The sequence below is a fragment of the Oreochromis aureus genome, linkage group 10, assembly GCF_013358895.1.
Source record: "Oreochromis aureus strain Israel breed Guangdong linkage group 10, ZZ_aureus, whole genome shotgun sequence".
Lineage (NCBI taxonomy): Eukaryota > Metazoa > Chordata > Actinopteri > Cichliformes > Cichlidae > Oreochromis > Oreochromis aureus.
This window is the reverse complement of record NC_052951.1, coordinates 16893152-16911016: the sequence shown is the minus strand read 5'-3', so window position 1 is coordinate 16911016 and position 17865 is coordinate 16893152.

Genomic DNA, 17865 nt, shown 5'->3' with positions numbered 1-17865 from the left:
TTGTTAGGATGCAGGCTGGGATGGGGGGGAGGAGTATGAGGGCCATCGCAAATGGATTTGCTTTTCTGTTTTAATCAAAATCACTGCTGGGCACAGCAGAAATTTGCTTCTTAAATTGGAGTCGACCGCAGAGTGCCCTGAATGCAGCAGATGTTATCTCCCAGCGTTGCAATGTTGGTGGTTGAAAATTGCTTAATTGCTGCAGATATTTCTCATACATGTGTTCCTGAAGGGGGGAAAGGAGTAAATTTTTTTTTGTAGTTTTTAAACGGGTGAATAGTCCTTAGGCCAAGATCAATACATGACATTTTGCATGCTGACTAAACCGAATAAGATGAAACTTAAATTTATTTATTTTTAAAAAGGTAAGAGATCAGCTCATTTCACACCTGAATTTGTGCTCTTTAAAGCATGAAATTAAAATTTCACAGTTAAACAGAATGGATGCTCTGGTTTAATATTTATGAGAAGCAAAAAAAGTCTCATAATCACATTAATTGAGCTCCATGTCCCGAGCCAGCTGCAGGCTGAACTGTGCCCCAAAGTCAAACCTAACTTAAGAGGCACTGATGCACTGTGGGTATCGTACTCGGGCAAAAGAAGTCCATTACAAACTCGTTCTGTATGTTTTCTGGGTTATTTATCAAATGTGAGCAAGCAAACAATAGAACAAAAAAAAATAGTTTGTCCTGTGGGTTCTGTTACTCTGGAAAAAATAGGCCCCTCATGCATGCTGGTCCTTTAACAGGCTCTATGAAATATGAGAGCCTCCTGGTCTCTGCTCTTATATAATAACGTAGTTAGTAAACTAATCAAAACAAGAAGATAAATTAAATAACAAATAAATATACTTTAAAATATACAAACCCCGTAGTAATTGAATTTTCTGATGAGTTCTGTTTTTTAATCAACAAACATAAATAGCTCCTACCACCACTTTATCAGCTGTAGCTGGCTTCAGCAGGTCCATTGTAGAGACGAGACAATCAAAAGGCAGTTCATACAGTTCGGTCTGTTGCCTCGGCTGTGGAACATAAAGACTCAGGGGAGACACTTTAGTGGGTGTCAAATTGGGATGTCTTTAACCAAACTCCTGGAAGCAAGGCTCACTCTTTGAATTTTCCAAATTCATTTAGATTTCAAACCAAGACATTTTTTTTAAAAGGGTGCAGGTACAGGATCACACATCAAATTTGATAAATGCTTTAAAAGACTGCTGCAGAATTCTTCATTTGATATTTTCTCTTTGCTATTTTAAAGCCATTGCTGTCTTTTAAATAGCCACTGGTTTAGCTCACTGGAAACAGTTAGGCCACTGAAATCATAACAGAGAATATTGAGTGTTTGATAACAGCATTTGGGGTGTACTGTTGTATTTAAAAGATGTGAGGAACTGTTTTTGATTAATGATGTATGAGGAGGTAACAGTGCATTTGCAAACCACTGATATTAAGATTATTAACACTCACAAAGATTAGACATGTCCCAGTGATTGATTGATTTGTCTTGAACCGAGTTAGGGAACAGTTTGAGGTCTCCAGCTGTATTTTTAGTCTCTTGATATAAAGATGACAGACATAAAGAGACAAACGGGGAACCGGGAGCTGACACGGGCTGACAGCGTAGTGCTGACTGGTCTCAGCGGCTGTGCCTGACGCTGTGTCTGTGTCTGCGTGAGGGCGAAAAGTCCATTTGCTATGAAATGGGTTTTCCCCATGCACTGGTCTGCTGCCCTCTTTCCCCCAATCGTTTGCGCTCAAACTCCTTCATAAATGACATGTTGAGTGTGCAGCCACCGAGTAAAGGCGGCCAATCTAAAATGAGATCTGGTGATCTTTCAATTCTCCGTGTAGACAAGATCATCACTGTGGCCACAGGTCAGTGAGCCAGATAAAGAAATCAGGAGCCAGGGAATGGAAAGAGATTCTCTCCGTCATCCCGTCCAGCTAATTTTCACCCCCATTCTCACACATCAGTCACTAAAACATGTGGATATATACAGCTCAGTCTGCAAACTGCCTAGTTGTAGTTCATTCCCAGCTGAACTAGAACCTCAATCACAAAGTCCACACGCCCTGGGAATAGAGTGTCTCACATTAGGAAACATGAGGAAAACCAGTTGAGGCATCACATCAAGATTATTTAATTATATGAATGACCTGATTCTGCCCCCTTCTGTCATAAATTTAGTATGGCAGCTGGTTGAAAGCCTTAGTTTGCCGGGTTTAATCTTCCTCAATAGTTTCTTTTTTTTTTCTTTTTTTCTTTTTTTTCCAAAATGCTTGCTGTTTGTCGTGTCACGTCATGGTTTGGCAGTAATTATTTGTTTCTCTTCTCAAATATGAATAAATTCAAGGAAAATATTCAAGTTATATTTTGAAAGTAAGCCCAAATATGTCTTTAAATAGTAATAGTCCTGTCAGTGTATGTATGACACATCATCTTAAAAAAATATCCAAAAAGGATCCACAGGAAACCTACTGTAAGAACCATAAGTCTGATGAGTTCAGTTGGCTTAACAACAATTCTCTTTGTCGCCCCTGGTGTGTGTCTGATAGGTTGTTTCATCTATTATTACACAGGAGGTGAAGATGGTCCGATGACTACAGTATTGTCCTATTTTAACAAGTTTTTGCCGTGAAATGAATGAACAGATTTCTTACCGCAGTCAGACTGCCTGCATTTAGTACTCAGTGTGTTTGGTAAAAGTATCAACCTTTACATAATGTCTTTTATAGCAACCACTACATGTCATTCTGCAAAAATATAGACCTTTTTCATTCAACTTAAAAATGTATTAATCAGCAGTGACATACATCGTATGTTACAGTGTTATTAACTAATAACGTGCTTCCACACAACAGCTAACGGAGATGAATGTCTTGTATAAATCTGACTGGCTGTACACTCTTGAACCGGCAAGTTAGTCCTAGAGTTAATCTTTTATTTTCCCCAGTTTCTTTGTATCGCTTCCATCTGTGCAACAACTTTCTGCAACTAGAAAATGCATTTTCTGAAGAAACTGCTGTGTGAATGCTGATAGCTGAATGTTTTGAGCTGAAATGTAATAATTGCTGAATGTTAAGTTAAAAATTTTGAATGAGATGAGAAATGCAGAATTTATCACCTGAAAACAAAACTGCAGAACTGTTGAAAACTGACCTTCACACAGAAGAAGAAGTTGAAAGTAGCTGAACATGTTTAAAATATAAATTAGAAAAAGCTAAGTAATCACAAAAGAAAATTTAGAGTCAGAAAACATCTGAATGAATATTAAAAGTTCATATTCTTTTAATCACTGAATGACTAACATGTGATCACTCCACTTGGATCCACACAGTTTAAAAGATTTACAACTCTGAGCTTTGAAAGACACGGTGTTGGAAAGAGAACAACAATGGCGACGTTTTGAGGGTAAAATGATGGCTGTAGAGCAAACACTGTGGACACAGCAGCAGTTAAAAGAGAAGTGTTTAAGATGAATCTTGGCACAGTGAGAGACAGAGCTCGTTAGGCAGGCAGGTGTGAGCCTGGTTGCTATAGTGACTGCACCCAATGGCTCCATACACATGCACACAGACATGCACCTCACTTTTGCTGCTTAAAATGAACAGAAAAGTCAGCCCCAAACAAATCGTTCCCAAAATGAAAAGTACAGGTCGTATTGACAAAATTCTTTCACCGTGGCGCCAACAATGTCCAGTCTACCAAATTCTCAGTTTTCATGCCCGTGGAGTTTATTATATGGACATGGTGACAGTGGAAAGACACCATGCTCTTCTGATTTTCAAACGAACCTTCTGAGCCATTTTAACATTAGAGTCTATGGAAGAGTTGGAGGGAGGAGGCTGTGCATTGGTGACATTTATGAAAGAACCATAACACCTAGTACAATAGTAAACACATTGGATGAAAGAGGACAGCGATGGCTACGTTTTGAGGGTAAAATCATACCTGTAGAGCAAACGCCGCGGACACAGCAGCAGTTTTAAAAAAGATTTTAAGATTAATTTTTTTGCTCCTCTCACTCTAGCAGTTGAGCTGTCTCACTCTGGCGGCAACATTCCGTCCCATACACACCCATTATAAACTCTGAAACGGGTGAAAAAACATCATGAAACTTAAACTGGAACTGAAGAAAAAGTATAATAGATATTGAAAAGATAAATACAAGTTGAATAGTTGAATGTCTTGTCTTCGTTTTAAAGTTTGAATGGTGGCTCTATGTCAACGTATGTGAAAGTAGATACAGTTTAAAGAGAAGTAAGTTGAATGAGAATTTGAAGGGTCTCTCCATTGAAATATATTATACATTTTTTTTTAAATAAAGTTGAATAATTTTAAAAATATAAATGTTAAAAATGAGAAAAATACAAGCAGTGCTTTTCAAGCATTCACACTAATAAAGAATAACATTGTTGTCATTGTTGATTTTGTGTCTTCACCCTGAGTCCATCCCCTGCCAAGCTGCACCTGTGATTCTACGGCTGCTCGCTGATGAGCTGACCGATAAGTAAATGTTTTCTTGGATTTTATCCTCTGCATCCTTACCCAATCACCTCTGCCTCCCACAGGACGCCAGCCTGCCCTGTTGAAACACTATTTTTTCAGTGTTTCAACTGAAAAAATAGAATGCCTTTTATCCAAAATAGAATGCCTTTGATCCTTTGTTATGTCATCATCTTGCTGAGAGGCAAAACCCATAAATAGGAGCTTTGCTCTGTTAAACTTTACTGCTTAACGGACGTAGACCTGACAGCAACCACAGCCCTTTTGGAAAGTTTTGAGAAATTTCACATTTCTCAGCAATTCACCGACCAAGCCGACACATTTCATCATGTCAGCTAACCCATCCTTCAGCTCAGATGAGCTTGAAATAGTTGAAGGGAGCATTTTGGGAAACCACTACAAGGTAGAGGCCTTCCTCGGAGAAGGGGCTTTGGTATTGTAGCCAAATGTCGTGATACCAAGACCAACCGAGCTGTGGCTATTAAAGTCAACAAGAGCCGCCCTGATATTCTGCAACAGGCAAAACTGGAAATTTTCATCCTGGAGCAGCTGCGACAGTTGGATCCAGATGCCGCCAACATTGTTAAATGGGACGGCTTTTTCTACGACGGAGAGCGGGTTTGCTTAAACTTTGAACTCCTTGATCAATGCCTGTGGGACTATATACGGGACCGGAATAACCAGGGTCTCCCCATAAGTGAAGTCGGGCCAATTTCGTCAACTCACAAATGCTCTGTCCCACCTGGGTTCTGTGGGAATAGTGCACGCTGACCTCAAACCTAGAAACATCATGGTTGTAAATCGCCATGAGTCTCCAGTCAAAGTCAAACTTATAGACTTTGGCCTCGCATGTCCCAAGCGCCTGCAGTGATGCCTGGTGACCGTGTGGGGACGGTTGGTTATAGTGCACCTGAGGTTATGCTTGGCCTTCCTTTTAATGAAGCAAGTGACATGTGGTCTCTGGGGCTGGTAGCTGTGGAGCTTGCTACAGGGGTGCCACTCTACCCTGGAAATGAAGATTATGATGTTTTGAAATTCATCATAGAGACTCAGGGTCAGCCACCAGATCATGTTCTAGATTCTGGCGTGTACACTGAAGACTATTTCATTGAAGACAACTACAAGCAACAGCGCTGGACATTTAAGACTGACCAACAATTTCAGTACGAGACAGGATATGAATCCCTGGAGACTCGATACATAAGACTTAAACGCCTTGATGACCTTGAACAAGTAATGATTTTTGGACGAGGACCTGAAAATGGCCAACGTTTGTTTGTCAGCTTAATTAAACAGATGTTGGCCTTGGATGCAAACCAGCGCATAACACCTTCGGAGGTTCTCCGGCATCCCTTTTTCGACCCTAAGAGTTCCTGTGCATTGACACGAGTAGCACAAGGGGACAAAACCCTGTGGTCTTTCAGCAGCCTTCAAACTTGAAAAGTAAGAGATCACAGAAAATCAACTGTAGTTTCCAAAACTCTGTTGAATTTTCTCAACAAGTGCACATCAACATGTCAGCCAGCCCATCCTTCAACTCAGATGAGCTTGAAATAGTTGAAGGAACATTTTGGGAAACCACTACAAGGTAGAGGCTTTACTTGGAGAAGGGGCTTTTGGTATTGTAGCCAAATGTCGCGACACAAAAAACCAACCAAGCTATTGCCATTAAAGTCAACAAGAGTCGCCTGATGTTCAGCAAGAGGCAAAACTGGAAATTTTCATCCTGGAGCAGCTGCGACAGTTGGATCCAGATGCCGCCAACATTGTTAAATGGGACGGCTTTTTCCAAGACGGAGAGCGGGTTTGCCTAAAGTTTGAACTCCTTGATCAATGCCTGTGGGACTACATACGGGACCGGAATAAACAGGGTCTCCCCATAAGCGAATTCAGGCCAATTTTAGGTCAACTCACAAATGCTCTGTCCCACCTGGGTTCTGTGGGAATAGTGCACGCTGACCTCAAACCTGGAAACATCATGGTTGTAAACCGCCATGAGTCTCAGTCAAAGTCAAACTCATAGACTTTGGCCTCGCATGTCCTGCGTCTGCAGTGAATCCTAGTGACTGCGTGGGGACAGTTGGTTATAGTGCACCTGAGGTTGTGCTTGGCCTTCCTTATAATGAAGCAAGTGACATGTGGTCTCTGGGTCTGGTAGCTGTGGAGCTTGCTACAGGGGTGCCACTCTACCCTGCGGAGAATGAGTATGATTATCTGAAATTCATCATAGAGACTCAGGGTCAGCCACCAGATCATGTTCTAGACTCTGGCATTTACACTGATGACTATTTCATTGAAGACAACTACAAGCAACCGCTGGACATTTAAGATTGACGAAGAATGTGAGTACGAGACAGGATATCCACCCCTGGAGACTCGATACATAATACTTAAACGTCTCGATGACCTTGAACAAATAATGAAGGTTAGACGAGGACCAGAAGATGGCCAAAGCTTATTTGTCAGCCTGATTAAAAAGATGTTGGCCTTAGATGCACACCAGCGCATAACACCCTCGGAGGTTCTCCGGCATCCCTTTTTCAACCCTGGCCTCTCTAACAGCTTCCCATGTATTGCCACTGAGAGACCACACAGAATCAATCTCCAGAAGGGAGAAACAAAAGTCTGGATCATTGGGTCAAGCTACATCAGGCGAGGCGAGAGTGACGCAAAAAGAGATATTCGGAGAAAATTTCGGACTTAATGCCAAAGTCCAGTGGTTTGGCAAAGGAGGATGCGCTGGAGTGGAGTCCTTCCTCGTTTTTATGAGGAGCTATCCACACAGAGCCCACCTGACATATTGGTAATCCATGCTGGGGGCAATGATTTGGGACTCATGTCTGCTTATCAACTTTCTTCTGTCATTGAGAAGGAATTGATGCAACTGCACTCAGAGTTCCCCTCAATGACAATTGTATATTCATCCATCAACGGCGTCAAGTGTGTGGAGATATGGAAATCCAGGCAAAATCAATAAGGACAGGAAGATCGTGAACGCCAGCATTAGAAAGGCTGTCAACCGCTTTGCTGGAGTGATTATTGAGCATCCATGCTTGAGGTTTTTCAACAACTCCATTTTTTTACCCGACGGAGTTCATTTAAACGAGAGAGGAAATGCACTGTTTCTGAAAAGCATCCGCTCGGCCATCCAGCAAAGTCTTCAGTCACCTCACAGAAAACTGACTTGAGGGATTTCCTTCACAGTCCAGAAAACTATATGTTGTTCATTTTAGGCAATGTGAGCAACACATAGCTAAATTGTGCTCTCATTTTTCTTTTCTTTTACCTCTCACCACCCAACCAGTCATGACAGATGGCTGCCCTTTCTGAGCCTGGTTCTGTCAAAGGTTTCTTCCTTTTAAAAGGAAGTTTTCCTTTCCACTGTTGCCTAGTGCTTGCTCTCATGGGGGATCATTTGATTGTTGGGCTTGAATTTAATTTAATTTAATTTAATTTAATTGGATTGAACAAAATTTAAAAAATTCAGGTGAGAGGTCCAAATTATAGGGAGCACTACAAAATCTACAAATAAAAAATTGTCATTAGCAGCAAATCAAAATAAAGAAAAAAAAAAATTGAAAAACATCTCTTACTGCTCTGTTTATTTACTTAAAACATTTTCAACTATTTTCCAACTTCTTCTCTGTGGATGTCAGCTTTTTAGCAGTTCGGCACTTTTGATTTCAGGTGAAAATTTCTGTATTTTCATCTCAATCAACATTTTTAACTTAAAATTCAGCAATTAATTCATTTCAGTGCATACATTCAGTTTCAAGCATTCACACTACAGTTTCTTCAGAAAATGCACTTTCTAGTTCTATTTTATTATGATCTATTCCGTGCGTTTTTCATGGACTATCTCCTTCAACACCGTTCAACTTAGAAAAACCATTCAACCACCATTCGATTCCTCTTCTTTTGGACATTACTGCTTCTATTTTTCTCACTTTGAACTTTTATATTTTTAAATTATTCAACTTTATTCAACAAAAATTATAACGGATTTCAATGGGGAGACCCTTCAAATTCTCATTCAACTTACTCCTCTTCCAACTCTATCTACTTTGACATACGTTGACCTAGAGCCAACGCTCAGAGATTTGAACTTTTTGAATTGTGTGGCTCAAAGTAGAGGATAACCTTCTAACTGACCCATAGAAACACATTGTATTTTTAGTCAGGAGTTTGTCTCAACAGCAGGAAAGACCCCACTTTTTAACTTGCTTCTGTCATCACATTTTTGACACCACAAGGATAAAAGAGACACTGTTGTGTAGAACAATTCCTTGGGATCCTCATAGTTCAAAAAGCTGTTTTGATGGGAGTTAGGGTCTTGGATTTAGATGCAGTTTTCAACAGGTGCACCAAGGCAGATTTGACAGGGTTTTGCCACAGAATAATAGTATGCCAGTAGTTAGTGCAGGCCAACTAACTCCTTGGTGTTCATATTTATATTAATAGTTTTCTATGACAAAAAGTACAAGTGTTCATTTAAATGTAAATTAGAAAAACCTAAGAAATGAGAAAAACAAATTAGAGTCAGAAAACATCTGAATGAATATTAAAAGTTCATATTCTTTGAATCACTGAATGACTAAAATGTGATCCCTCCACTTGGATCCACACAGTTTAAAAAGTTTACATCTCTGAGCTTTGAAAGACACAGTGTTGGAAAGAGAACAATGGCGATGTTTTGAGGGTAAAATGATGGCTGTAGAGCAAACACTGTGGACACAGCAGCAGTTGAAAGAGAAGTGTTTAAGATGAATCTTGGCATAGTGAGAGAGAGCTCGTTAGGCAGGCAGGTGTGAGCCTGGTTGCTATAGTGACTGCACCCAATGGCTCCATACACATGCACACAGACATGCACCTCACTTTTGCTGCTTAAAATGAACAGAAAAGTCAGCCCCAAACAAATCGTTCCCAAATGAAAAGTACAGGTCGTATTGACAAAATTCTTTCACCGTGGCGCCAACAATGTCCAGTCTACCAAATTCTCAGTTTTCATGCCCGTGGAGTTTATTATATGGACATGGTGACAGTGGAAAGACACCATGCTCTTCTGATTTTCAAACGAACCTTCTGAGCCATTTTAACATTAGAGTCTATGGAAGAGTTGGAGGGAGGAGGCTGTGCATTGGTGACATTTATGAAAGAACCATAACACCTAGTACAATAGTAAACACATTGGATGAAAGAGGACAGCGATGGCTACGTTTTGAGGGTAAAATCATACCTGTAGAGCAAACGCCGCGGACACAGCAGCAGTTTTAAAAAAGATTTTAAGATTAATTTTTTGCTCCTCTCACTCTAGCAGTTGAGCTGTCTCACTCTGGCGGCAACATTCCGTCCCATACACACCCATTATAAACTCTGAAACGGGTGAAAAACATCATGAAACTTAAACTGGAACTGAAGAAAAGTATAATAGATATTGAAAAGATAAATACAAGTTGAATAGTTGAATGTCTTGTCTTCGTTTTAAAGTTTGAATGGTGGCTCTATGTCAACGTATGTGAAAGTAGATACAGTTTAAAGAGAAGTAAGTTGAATGAGAATTTGAAGGGTCTCTCCATTGAAATATATTATACATTTTTTTTTTTAAATAAAGTTGAATAATTTTAAAAATATAAATGTTAAAATGAGAAAAATACAAGCAGTGCTTTTCAAGCATTCACACTAATAAAGAATAACATTGTTGTCATTGTTGATTTTGTGTCTTCACCCTGAGTCCATCCCCTGCCAAGCTGCACCTGTGATTCTACGGCTGCTCGCTGATGAGCTGACCGATAAGTAAATGTTTTCTTGGATTTTATCCTCTGCATCCTTACCCAATCACCTCTGCCTCCCACAGGACGCCAGCCTGCCCTGTTGAAACACTATTTTTTCAGTGTTTCAACTGAAAAAAATAGAATGCCTTTTATCCAAAATAGAATGCCTTTGATCCTTTGTTATGTCATCATCTTGCTGAGAGGCAAAACCCATAAATAGGAGCTTTGCTCTGTTAAACTTTACTGCTTAACGGACGTGAGACCTGACAGCAACCACAGCCCTTTTGGAAAGTTTTGAGAGAATTTCACATTTCTCAGCAATTCACCGACCAAGCCGACACATTTCATCATGTCAGCTAACCCATCCTTCAGCTCAGATGAGCTTGAAATAGTTGAAGGGAGCATTTTGGGAAACCACTACAAGGTAGAGGCCTTCCTCGGAGAAGGGGCTTTGGTATTGTAGCCAAATGTCGTGATACCAAGACCAACCGAGCTGTGGCTATTAAAGTCAACAAGAGCCGCCCTGATATTCTGCAACAGGCAAAACTGGAAATTTTCATCCTGGAGCAGCTGCGACAGTTGGATCCAGATGCCGCCAACATTGTTAAATGGGACGGCTTTTTCTCGACGGAGAGCGGGTTTGCTTAAACTTTGAACTCCTTGATCAATGCCTGTGGGACTATATATCGGGACCGAATAACCAGGGTCTCCCCATAAGTGAAGTCGGGCCAATTTTACGTCAACTCACAAATGCTCTGTCCCACCTGGGTTCTGTGGGAATAGTGCACGCTGACCTCAAACCTAGAAACATCATGGTTGTAAATCGCCATGAGTCTCCAGTCAAAGTCAAACTTATAGACTTTGGCCTCGCATGTCCTGCGTCTGCAGTGATGCCTGGTGACCGTGTGGGGACGGTTGGTTATAGTGCACCTGAGGTTATGCTTGGCCTTCCTTTTAATGAAGCAAGTGACATGTGGTCTCTGGGGCTGGTAGCTGTGGAGCTTGCTACAGGGGTGCCACTCTACCCTGGAAATGAAGATTATGATGTTTTGAAATTCATCATAGAGACTCAGGGTCAGCCACCAGATCATGTTCTAGATTCTGGCGTGTACACTGAAGACTATTTCATTGAAGACAACTACAAGCAACAGCGCTGGACATTTAAGACTGACCAACAATTTCAGTACGAGACAGGATATGAATCCCTGGAGACTCGATACATAAGACTTAAACGCCTTGATGACCTTGAACAAGTAATGATTTTTGGACGAGGACCTGAAAATGGCCAACGTTTGTTTGTCAGCTTAATTAAACAGATGTTGGCCTTGGATGCAAACCAGCGCATAACACCTTCGGAGGTTCTCCGGCATCCCTTTTTCGACCCTAAGAGTTCCCTGTGCATTGACACGAGTAGCACAAGGGGACAAAACCCTGTGGTCTTTCAGCAGCCTTCAAACTTGAAAAGTAAGAGATCACAGAAAATCAACTGCAGTTTCCAAAACTCTGTTGAATTTTCTCAACAAGTGCACATCAACATGTCAGCCAGCCCATCCTTCAACTCAGATGAGCTTGAAATAGTTGAAGGGAACATTTTGGGAAACCACTACAAGGTAGAGGCTTTACTTGGAGAAGGGGCCTTTGGTATTGTAGCCAAATGTCGCGACACAAAAACCAACCAAGCTATTGCCATTAAAGTCAACAAGAGTCGCCCTGATGTTCAGCAAGAGGCAAAACTGGAAATTTTCATCCTGGAGCAGCTGCGACAGTTGGATCAGATGCCGCCAACATTGTTAAATGGGACGGCTTTTTCCAAAGACGGAGAGCGGGTTTGCCTAAAGTTTGAACTCCTTGATCAATGCCTGTGGGACTACATACGGGACCGGAATAAACAGGGTCTCCCCATAAGCGAATTCAGGCCAATTTTAGGTCAACTCACAAATGCTCTGTCCCACCTGGGTTCTGTGGGAATAGTGCACGCTGACCTCAAACCTGGAAACATCATGGTTGTAAACCGCCATGAGTCTCCAGTCAAAGTCAAACTCATAGACTTTGGCCTCGCATGTCCTGCGTCTGCAGTGAATCCTAGTGACTGCGTGGGGACAGTTGGTTATAGTGCACCTGAGGTTGTGCTTGGCCTTCCTTATAATGAAGCAAGTGACATGTGGTCTCTGGGTCTGGTAGCTGTGGAGCTTGCTACAGGGGTGCCACTCTACCCTCACGGAGAATGAGTATGATTATCTGAAATTCATCATAGAGACTCAGGGTCAGCCACCAGATCATGTTCTAGACTCTGGCATTTACACTGATGACTATTTCATTGAAGACAACTACAAGCAACCGCGCTGGACATTTAAGATTGACGAAGAATGTGAGTACGAGACAGGATATCCACCCCTGGAGACTCGATACATAATACTTAAACGTCTCGATGACCTTGAACAAATAATGAAGGTTAGAGCGAGGACCAGAAGATGGCCAAAGCTTATTTGTCAGCCTGATTAAAAGATGTTGGCCTTAGATGCACACCAGCGCATAACACCCTCGGAGGTTCTCCGGCATCCCTTTTTCAACCCTGGCCTCTCTAACAGCTTCCCATGTATTGCCACTGAGAGACCACACAGAATCAATCTCCAGAAGGGAGAAACAAAAGTCTGGATCATTGGGTCAAGCTACATCAGACGAGGCGAGTGGCGCAAAAGAGATATTCGGAGAAAATTTCGGACTTAATGCCAAAGTCAGTGGTTTGGCAAAGGAGGGATGCGCTGGAGTGGAGTCCTTCCTCGTTTTATGAGGAGCTATCCACACAGAGCCCACCTGACATATTGGTAATCCATGCTGGGGCAATGATTTGGGACTCATGTCTGCTTATCAACTTTCTTCTGTCATTGAGAAGGAATTGATGCAACTGCACTCAGAGTTCCCCTCAATGACAATTGTATATTCATCCATCAACGAGCGTCAAGTGTGGAGATATGGAAATCCAGGCAAAATCAATAAGGACAGGAAGATCGTGAACGCCAGCATTAGAAAGGCTGTCAACCGCTTTGCTGGAGTGATTATTGAGCATCCATGCTTGAGGTTTTCAACAACTCCATTTTTTACCCGACGGAGTTCATTTAAACGAGAGAGAAATGCACTGTTTCTGAAAAGCATCCGCTCGGCCATCCAGCAAAGTCTTCAGTCACCTCACAGAAAACTGACTTGAGGGATTTCCTTCACAGTCCAGAAAACTATATGTTGTTCATTTTAGGCAATGTGAGCAACACATAGCTAAATTGTGCTCTCATTTTCTTTTCTTTTACCTCTCACCACCCAACCAGTCATGACAGATGGCTGCCCCTTTCTGAGCCTGGTTCTGTCAAAGGTTTCTTCCTTTTAAAAGGAAGTTTTCCTTTCCACTGTTGCCTAGTGCTTGCTCTCATGGGGATCATTTGATTGTTGGGCTTGAATTTAATTTAATTTAATTTAATTTAATTGGATTGAACAAAATTTTAAAAATTCAGGTGAGAGGTCCAAATTATAGGGAGCACTACAAAATCTACAAATAAAAAAATTGTCATTAGCAGCAAATCAAAATAAAGAAAAAAAAATTGAAAAACATCTCTTACTGCTCTGTTTATTTACTTAAAACATTTTCAACTATTTTCCAACTTCTTCTCTGTGGATGTCAGCTTTTAGCAGTTCGGCACTTTTGATTTCAGGTGAAAATTTCTGTATTTTCATCTCAATCAACATTTTAACTTAAAATTCAGCAATTAATTCATTTCAGTGCATACATTCAGATTCAAGCATTCACACTACAGTTTCTTCAGAAAATGCACTTTCTAGTTCTATTTTATTATGATCTATTCCGTACGTTTTCGCGGACTATCTCCTTCAACACCGTTCAACTTAGAAAAACCATTCAACCACCATTCGATTCCTCTTCTTTTGGACATTACTGCTTCTATTTTTCTCACTTTGAACTTTTATATTTTTAAATTATTCAACTTTATTCAACAAAAATTATAACGGTTTCAATGGGAGACCCTTCAAATTCTCATTCAACTTACTCCTCTTCCAACTCTATCTACTTTGACATACGTTGACCTAGAGCCAACGCTCAGAGATTTGAACTTTTTGAATTGTGTGGCTCAAAGTAGAGGGATAACCTTCTAACTGACCCATAGAAACACATTGTATTTTTAGTCAGGAGTTTGTCTCAACAGCAGGAAAGACCCCACTTTTTAACTTGCTTCTGTCATCACATTTTTGACACCACAAGGATAAAAGAGACACTGTTGTGTAGAACAATTCCTTGGGATCCTCATAGTTCAAAAGCTGTTTTGATGGGAGTTAGGGTCTTGGATTTAGATGCAGTTTTCAACAGGTGCACCAAGGCAGATTTGACAGGGTTTTGCCACAGAATAATAGTATGCCAGTAGTTAGTGCAGGCCAACTAACTCCTTGGTGTTCATATTTATATTAATAGTTTTCTATGACAAAAAAGTACAAGTGTTCATTTAAATGTAAATTAGAAAAACCTAAGAAATGAGAAAAAACAAATTAGAGTCAGAAAACATCTGAATGAATATTAAAAGTTCATATTCTTTGAATCACTGAATGACTAAAATGTGATCCCTCCACTTGGATCCACACAGTTTAAAAAGTTTACATCTCTGAGCTTTGAAAGACACAGTGTTGGAAAGAGAACAATGGCGATGTTTTGAGGGTAAAATGATGGCTGTAGAGCAAACACTGTGGACACAGCAGCAGTTGAAAGAGAAGTGTTTAAGATGAATCTTGGCATAGTGAGAGAGCTCGTTAGGCAGGCAGGTGTGAGCCTGGTTGCTATAGTGACTGCACCCAATGGCTCCATACACATGCACACAGACATGCACCTCACTTTTGCTGCTTAAAATGAACAGAAAAGTCAGCCCCAAACAAATCGTTCCCAAATGAAAAGTACAGGTCGTATTGACAAAATTCTTTCACCGTGAGCGCCAACAATGTCCAGTCTACCAAATTCTCAGTTTTCATGCCCGTGGAGTTTATTATATGGACATGGTGACAGTGGAAAGACACCATGCTCTTCTGATTTTCAAACGAACCTTCTGAGCCATTTTAACATTAGAGTCTATGGAAGAGTTGGAGGGAGGAGGCTGTGCATTGGTGACATTTATGAAAGAACCATAACACCTAGTACAATAGTAAACACATTGGATGAAAGAGGACAGCGATGGCTACGTTTTGAGGGTAAAATCATACCTGTAGAGCAAACGCCATGGGACACAGCAGCAGTTTTAAAAAGATTTTAAGATTAATTTTTTGCTCCTCTCACTCTAGCAGTTGAGCTGTCTCACTCTGGCGGCAACATTCCGTCCCATACACACCCATTATAAACTCTGAAACGGGTGAAAAAAAAACATCATGAAACTTAAACTGGAACTGAAGAAAAGTATAATAGATATTGAAAAGATAAATACAAGTTGAATAGTTGAATGTCTTGTCTTCGTTTTAAAGTTTGAATGGTGGCTCTATGTCAACGTATGTGAAAGTAGATACAGTTTAAAGAGAAGTAAGTTGAATGAGAATTTGAAGGGTCTCTCCATTGAAATATATTATACATTTTTTTTTAAATAAAGTTGAATAATTTTAAAAATATAAATGTTAAAAATGAGAAAAATACAAGCAGTGCTTTTCAAGCATTCACACTAATAAAGAATAACATTGTTGTCATTGTTGATTTTGTGTCTTCACCCTGAGTCCATCCCCTGCCAAGCTGCACCTGTGATTCTACGGCTGCTCGCTGATGAGCTGACCGATAAGTAAATGTTTTCTTGGATTTTATCCTCTGCATCCTTACCCAATCACCTCTGCCTCCCACAGGACGCCAGCCTGCCCTGTTGAAACACTATTTTTTTCAGTGTTTCAACTGAAAAAATAGAATGCCTTTTATCCAAAATAGAATGCCTTTGATCCTTTGTTATGTCATCATCTTGCTGAGAGGCAAAACCCATAAATAGGAGCTTTGCTCTGTTAAACTTTACTGCTTAACGGACGTAGACCTGACAGCAACCACAGCCCTTTTGGAAAGTTTTGAGAGAATTTCACATTTCTCAGCAATTCACCGACCAAGCCGACACATTTCATCATGTCAGCTAACCCATCCTTCAGCTCAGATGAGCTTGAAATAGTTGAAGGGAGCATTTTGGGAAACCACTACAAGGTAGAGGCCTTCCTCGGAGAAGGGGGCTTTGGTATTGTAGCCAAATGTCGTGATACCAAGACCAACCGAGCTGTGGCTATTAAAGTCAACAAGAGCCGCCCTGATATTCTGCAACAGGCAAAACTGGAAATTTTCATCCTGGAGCAGCTGCGACAGTTGGATCCAGATGCCGCCAACATTGTTAAATGGGACGGCTTTTTCTACGACGGAGAGCGGGTTTGCTTAAACTTTGAACTCCTTGATCAATGCCTGTGGGACTATATACGGGACCGGAATAACCAGGGTCTCCCATAAGTGAAGTCGGGCCAATTTTACGTCAACTCACAAATGCTCTGTCCCACCTGGGTTCTGTGGGAATAGTGCACGCTGACCTCAAACCTAGAAACATCATGGTTGTAAATCGCCATGAGTCTCCAGTCAAAGTCAAACTTATAGACTTTGGCCTCGCATATCCTGCGTCTGCAGTGATGCCTGGTGACCGTGTGGGGACGGTTGGTTATAGTGCACCTGAGGTTATGCTTGGCCTTCCTTTTAATGAAGCAAGTGACATGTGGTCTCTGGGGCTGGTAGCTGTGGAGCTTGCTACAGGGTGCCACTCTACCCTGGAAATGAAGATTATGATGTTTTGAAATTCATCATAGAGACTCAGGGTCAGCCACCAGATCATGTTCTAGATTCTGGCGTGTACACTGAAGACTATTTCATTGAAGACAACTACAAGCAACAGCGCTGGACATTTAAGACTGACCAACAATTTCAGTGCGAGACAGGATATGAATCCCTGGAGACTCGATACATAAGACTTAAACGCCTTGATGACCTTGAACAAGTAATGATTTTGGACGAGGACCTGAAAATGGCCAACGTTTGTTTGTCAGCTTAATTAAACAGATGTTGGCCTTGGATGCAAACCAGCGCATAACACCTTCGGAGGTTCTCCGGCATCCCTTTTTCGACCCTAAGAGTTCCCTGTGCATTGACACGAGTAGCACAAGGGGACAAAACCCTGTGGTCTTTCAGCAGCCTTCAAACTTGAAAAGTAAGAGATCACAGAAAATCAACTGCAGTTTCCAAAACTCTGTTGAATTTTCTCAACAAGTGCACATCAACATGTCAGCCAGCCCATCCTTCAACTCAGATGAGCTTGAAATAGTTGAAGGGAACATTTTGGGAAACCACTACAAGGTAGAGGCTTTACTTGGAGAAGGGGCCTTTGGTATTGTAGCCAAATGTCGCGACACAAAAAACCAACCAAGCTATTGCCATTAAAGTCAACAAGAGTCGCCTGATGTTCAGCAAGAGGCAAAACTGGAAATTTTCATCCTGGAGCAGCTGCGACAGTTGGATCCAGATGCCGCCAACATTGTTAAATGGGAC